The following is a 6000-nucleotide window of genomic DNA, read 5'->3' as shown; positions in this document are numbered from 1 at the left end:
CTTCTTCTCCCTCCTCCTCGTACTCTTCCTTCCTCTTCGCCTTCCTCCTCCTTCCTCCTCGCCCTCCTCCTCCTTCTTCCTCGCTCTTCTCCTCCTTCCTCCTCGCCCTTCTCCTTTATCCTCGCCCTCCTCCTCCTCGTCGTCCTTCCTCCTCGCTCTCCTCCTCCTCCTCCTCTTCCTCCTCCTTCTGTTCTCATCGCCCTCATTTTCCTCCTCATCTTTCCTTCCTCCTCCTTCCTCTCCTCCTCCTTTCTTCCTCCTTGCCTCCCTCATTCTCCTCCTCCTCCTTCCTTTCTCCTCGCCCTCCTCCTCCTCCTCCTTCTGTCCTGCTCTCCCAGCTCCTCCTCCTTCTTTCCTCCTCGCCCTGCTTCTCCTCCTCCTCCTCCTCCTCCTTTCTCCTCGCCCTCCTCCTTCCTCCTTGCGCTCCTCCTCCTTCCTCCTTGCCTTTTTCCTCCTCCTTCCTCCTTGCCCAGCTCCTTCTTCTTACGCCTTGCCCTGCTCCTCCTCATTCTTCTTTACCCTTCTCCTCCTCCTTCCTTCTCGCCCTCCTCCTCCTCCTTATTCCTTTTTGCCTTTGTCCTTCTCCTTCCTCCTCGCCCTCCTCCTCCTCCTCCTCCTCCTCCTCCTCCTCCTTACATCCTTTTCGCCCTTTTCTTCCTCCTCCTCCTTCCTTCCTTCTCGCTCTTTTCCTCTTCTTCCTTCTTTCCGCATTACACTCCTCCTATTCCTCCTCCTTCCTTCATCCTTGCCCCCCCTCCTTCCTTCCTCCTCGCCCTTCTCCTCCTCCTACTCCTTCCTTCCTCTTCGTCGTCGTCGTCTTCCTCCTCCTCCTTCCTTCCTTCCTCCTCCTCCTCCTCCTCCTTCCTCTTCGCCTTTTTCCTCCTTCCTCCTCGCCCTCCTCCTCCTTGCCCTTCTCCTCCTTTCCCTGCTCCTCCTCTTTCCTCCTGGCTATGTTCCTCCTCCTTACTCCTGGCCATGTTCCTCTTCCTTCTTCCTGCTCACCCTCCTCCTCCTCCTCCCCCTCTTCCTTCCTCCTCGCCCTACTCCTCCTCCTTCCTCCTCGCCCTGCTCCTTCTCCTTTCTCCTCGCCCTGCTCCTCCTCCTTCCTCCTCGCTCTTCTCCTCCCTCCTCCTCGTCCTTTTACTTTCTCCTCGCCCTCCTCTTCCTCCTTCCACCTCGCCCGTTTCCTTCCTCCTCGCCCTCCTCCTCGTCGTCCTTCTTCCTCGCCCTCCTCCTCCTCTTCTTTCCTTCCTCCTCGGCCTCCTCTTTCCTCTCCTCATCATCCTTCCTCCTCGCCCTTCTCCTCTTCCTCCTTCCTTCTTGCCCTCCTCCTTCTCGCCCTCTTCCTCCTAATTGCCCTCCTCTTCCTCCTCGCCCTCCTCCTCCTTCTTCCTCGCCCTTCTCCTTCCTCCTCGCCCTTCTCCTTTATCCTCGCCCTCCTCCTCCTCGTCGTCCTTCCTCCTCCTCCTCCTCCTCTTCCTCCTCCTTCTGTTCTCATCGCCCTCATTTTCCTCCTCATCTTTCCTTCCTCCTCCTTCCTCTCCTCCTCCTTTCTTCCTCCTTGCCTCCCTCATTCTCCTCCTCCTCCTTCCTTTCTCCTCGCCCTCCTCCTCCTCCTCCTTCTGTCCTGCTCTCCCAGCTCCTCCTCCTTCTTTCCTCCTCGCCCTGCTTCTCCTCCTCCTCCTTCCTCCTCGCCCTCCTCCTTCCTCCTTGCGCTCCTCCTCCTTCCTCCTTGCCTTGTTCCTCCTCCTTCCTCCTTGCCCAGCTCCTTCTTCTTACGCCTTGCCCTGCTCCTCCTCATTCTTCTTTACCCTTCTCCTCCTCCTTCCTCCTCGCCCTCCTCCTCCTCCTTATTCCTTTTTGCCTTTGTCCTTCTCCTTCCTCCTCGCCATCCTCCTCCTCCTCCTCCTTCCTCCTCACCCTCCTCATCCGCCTTCCTCCTCACCCTGCTCCTCCTTCTCCTTCCTCCTCGACCTGCTTCTCCTCTTTCCTCCTCGCCCTCCTCCTTCCTCCTCGTCCTCTTCCTTCCTTCCTCCTCGACCTGCTCCTCTTTCCTCCTTCTCGTCCTCTTCCTTCCTTCTCGCTCCCCTCTTCCTTCCTCCTCGCCTTCCTCCTCCTCCTTCCTTCTCGCCCTCCTCCTCCTCCTTCGTCCTCGCCCTCTTCCTCCTCCTTCCACCTTGCCCTTTTCCTCCTACTTCCTCCTCGCCATCATCCTTCTCCTTCCTCCTCACCCTAATCCTCCTCCTTACTCCTCGCCCTCCCCCTCCTTCTTTCCTTCTTGCCCTGCTCCTCCTCCTTCCTGATCACCCTCCTCCTCATTCCTCCTCGCCCTGGTTCTCCTCCTTCCTCCTCGGTCTGCTCCTACTCCTCCTTCCTCCTGGTCCTTCTTCTTTCTCCTCGCCCTCTTCCTCCTCCTTCTTCCTGACCCTCCTCCTCCTTCTCCTCATCCTCCTCCTTCCTTCCTCCATGCCTTCTCCTCCTCCTTCCTTCCTTCTCGCTCTTTTCCTCTTCCTCCTTGGTCTGCTCTTCCTCCTTGTTCGTTGCCCTGCTCCTCCTCCTTCCTCCTTTCCCTGCTCCTCCTTCCTCCTTGCCCTGCTCCTTCTTCCTCTTCCTCGCCCTCCTCCTCCTCCTCCTCGCACTCCTCCTCCTCCTCCTTTTCCTCCTTCCTCCTCTCTCTCCTTCTCCTCCTTCCTCTTCGCTGTCCTCCTCCTCCTCCTCACCCTCTTCCTCGTCCTTGCCCTCCTCCTCCCTCCTCCTCGTACTCTTCCTTCCTCCTCCTCCTCCTTCGTCCTCGCCCTTCTTCTCCCTCCTCCTCGTACTCTTCCTTCCTCTTCGCCTTCCTCCTCCTTCCTCATCGCCTTTCTCCTCGCGTTCCTCCTCCTTCCTCCTCGCACTCCTCCTCTTCCTCCTTCCTCCTCGCCTCCTTCTTTCCTCTTCGCCCTCCTCCTCCTCCTTTCTCCTAGCCCTCCTCCTCCTGCTTCCTACTCGCCCTCCTCCTCCTGCTTCCTACTCGCCCTCCTCCACCTCCTTGCCCTGCTCCACCTTCTTCCTCGCCACCTCTTCCTTCCTCCTTGCCCTCCTCCTCCTCCTCCTCCTTTTCCTTCCACCTCGTCCTTCCTCCTTGCCTTGCTCTTCCTCCTTCCTCCTTGCCCTGCTCCTTTTCCTTCCTCCTTGCCTTGCTCCTCCTCCTTCCTCCTTGCCCTGCTCCTCCTCCTTCCTCCTTGCCCATATCCTCTTCCTTCCTCCTTGCCTTGCTCCTCCTCCTTCCTCTTTGCCCTGCTCCTCCTCCTTCCTCCTCGTCCTCTTCCTTCCTCCTCGCCCTCAGCCTCCTTCCTCCTAGCCCACCTCCTCCACCTTTCTCCTCGCCCTCCTCCTTCCTCCTAGCCCTCCTCCCCTTCCTTTCTTCTCGCCCTCCTCCTCCTCCTTCCTCCTCGCCTTCCTCCTCCTCCTTCTTCCTCGCCCTTCTTCTTCTCCTTTCCCTCCTCCTCCTTCCTCTTCGCCCTCCTCTCTTTTCCTCATCCTTCCTCTTCGCCCTCCTTCTCCTTCCTCCTCGCCCTGCTCCTCCTCCTTCCTCCTCACCCCTCCTCCTCCCACCTAGCCCTCTTCCTTCATCTTTGATCTTCTCCTTCCTTCCTCCTCGCTCTCCTCTTTCTTCCTCGTCCTTCTCCTGATTCCTCCCTCCTTGCCCTCCTCCTCCTTCTACTTCCTCCTCGCCCTTATCCTCCTCCTTCTTTCCTCCTCTTCCTCCTTCCTTCTTGTCCACCTTCTCCTTCCTCCTTGCCTTCCTCCTCGCCCGTAAAATGGGTTTACACAGTAAACACATTTACACAACACATGTGCATGACACAGAAATAAGTCAGCAGTTTCTAGTACCTGACCACAAATCTGAATTTCAATATACCATAATAATCACAAGTTAATATATATTTGTGAGATAAAAATGTTGGACGGGAGTCAATCCATTTGACGACCGTCAGTGGGAAAGACGGGATATAAAATCTCAAGTTCAATACTGAAGGTGCAACTTACCATAGTCATTATTGGTAGATGTTATGTCTCTTTGCAGAAGCTGGTGAGCGAGCCGGGTGTGTCCTCCTTGTATCACGTTCCTCCATGTTGACTCAGGAGAGCGCTCCCCTGTTACCAGAGAAAATAGCATTACATGTGATAATACAGGAAAACAAATTTTATGATAAAACACATGAAGACAATGTTATTAGACATAATGTCAACATATCCTAATTAAACCTCGTGTCACCATTTCTTAATTTTCGTCATTTGAAACATCGTAATGTTGTTCCTCACCTCTTAAATATTTCCTTCTTGCTTTTCCTCTCAATACTTCTCCTTCACATATGTCTTATTCATATTATTCCTTGAATATTTGTGTTTTACAACATGTTCCTTGTAGAGATGTCTACTACCTCTAGTTCCCCACAGGTTTGTGTTTTACACCATGTACCTTGTAGAGATGTCTACTACCTCTAGTTCCCCACAGGTTTGTGTTTTACACCATGTACCTTGTAGAGATGTCTACTACCTCTAGTGTTCCGTTGGTATGTGTTCTACGTGTTCCTTGTAGAGATGTCTCCTACCTCTAGTTCACCATAGGTTTGTGTTCTACAATATCTTCCTTGTGGAGATGCTTCCTACGTCTGGTTTCTTACGTCTGGAGGAGGCATGGTCGACGACTGGGCCGCGGGGACGTTAAGCCCCGAAACCACTTCAAGGTAAACCAACCACCTTAAGGTAACCCCATAGGCTTGATACAACATCTACCATTAGGAGATGTTTCGTACGTCTGGTTCCCCATAGGCTTGTGTTCTACAGCATGTTCCATGTAGAGATGTCTCCTACCTCTCAGTCCTCATACCTCTGTTCCAGAATTACTGCTTTTCAGTTTCGTATTTCAACATCTTTCTCAATACTTTTCACACTTCAATTTTTGTAATCCATTTCTTGCTGGCCTTTCCATCTTCCTCAGTATTCGACTCATTCTTACTCATCAGTATGTTTCTCACCGTTTTACCACTTAACCATGACATCTGATATATTTCTTTAATATCTCCCAAACCATGTTTTTCACCTGTCCTTCCTCATTCTCGTTGCCTTTATTCTTCTCTATTATCTCTTAATCTTACTAAGCTTTCATCAGTGCTGTACTTATTATCTCCCTAAAGTTAAGGTACCTTTGTTAAAGTATTTCTCTCCTCTCTTGCTCTTTTATCAATGTTTCTTATATCCTGCCTAATATATTTGTCTTATCTATTATTACTATGGGGTAAACCTAGCAGGCAGTTATTTGTTTTTATTCTTTGTGAATATTTAATTTGTATTTAATTTACTTGATGTTCTTTAGTTACTTCAATATTAAATTTATGATTCTAAGTGAACTATATGTAAGATTCAGCGTTCCAGAATTAACCTGCACATAGTTGGACACAAATGTTTGCAGTTATCCCATATTGATGGAGATAAACAAACCATGAATATTTATTTTCTCTTTCATATAAATTATACCACATATGGTGGCTTATATCAAGCTACAGGTAATTAATACTACAAATGTTATAATTTTCTTAGCTGTATGGTTACTATGGCCTGATTAGGCTGTCAATGATTCCTCCAAAATCTGTTAGGATATGGCTACATGTTGTCCACTAGTCATATGGCTCCACTTATTTGATAGTCAACTGATCTGAAGTTGTATTCCATTCGACGCCTTGTAGTCTGGAAATTCTGTTTCGATCTGTTGATTTAAATTGGTATTATTGGAGACCCATGACTGAAGAGGCATATTTGCTCCCAATAATTCTCGATTGGCCTCATGGTAAATGTTCAGCAGTTTACTTTCACTGCTAGTTGTTCCTTGGAAATTGGCCTACAAGATGTTGCTAATTTCAGTTTTACTTGGGCTATTTAGTCCTCTTCAAGTGTTTGTCTAAGGTACTTTGAAGCAGAAACAGCAAAGAAGTAGTACCAATTAAAATTGATGCAAAC

Source organism: Procambarus clarkii, chromosome 21 (genome assembly GCF_040958095.1).
Source record: "Procambarus clarkii isolate CNS0578487 chromosome 21, FALCON_Pclarkii_2.0, whole genome shotgun sequence".
Taxonomy (NCBI): Eukaryota; Metazoa; Arthropoda; class Malacostraca; order Decapoda; family Cambaridae; genus Procambarus; species Procambarus clarkii.
Note: the sequence above shows the minus strand (reverse complement) of the source record.